The sequence below is a fragment of the Pyxicephalus adspersus genome, chromosome 4, assembly GCF_032062135.1.
Source record: "Pyxicephalus adspersus chromosome 4, UCB_Pads_2.0, whole genome shotgun sequence".
NCBI lineage: Eukaryota > Metazoa > Chordata > Amphibia > Anura > Pyxicephalidae > Pyxicephalus > Pyxicephalus adspersus.
In genome coordinates, this window is record NC_092861.1 from 48441545 (window position 1) to 48442091 (window position 547).

Here is a 547-nt window from a genome sequence, read left to right on the forward strand (position 1 = left end):
TCTTTTAGAAATAGGATTGAACACTTCACAACTCATGTCAGTGTAATTTACATTAATGCAGTTTGTCCTGAACAAGCACTTCTCGTATGTATATAAAACACACAGTAATGTTTGTTTTACCAAAAAGTACAGAACTAGGATATTTTACTGTACATATGACCATAAAGCAGAACAGTTCCACCTAGAATGCAATGCACATATCCTATGCATCACTGTGTCACTGCTATGTGACACTATAGGTCAAGTTGTCAAGATTTAATAGTGGAGGCTGTTTTTAGCATAAGGCAAGCAAAAGCATGTTTCCGCATTTACAAAAACATATTACTGTTCTCAGGAATATCTTGAATTGTTTGTACTACTTCAAAAAAATCAATTATTCTAGCTGCATGGTGTTTTAGCCATATAGCTGTGTAGATGGACAATTTAGAGACATTTGTAATATACATCTAAGAAGGGGAGTTTTTCCTGATTGATGAAATATGAAATTAGTAATTGTGAAGAACGCCCTCTCAGTTCGCACACCTGCGCATAGACTTTCCAGCACGCT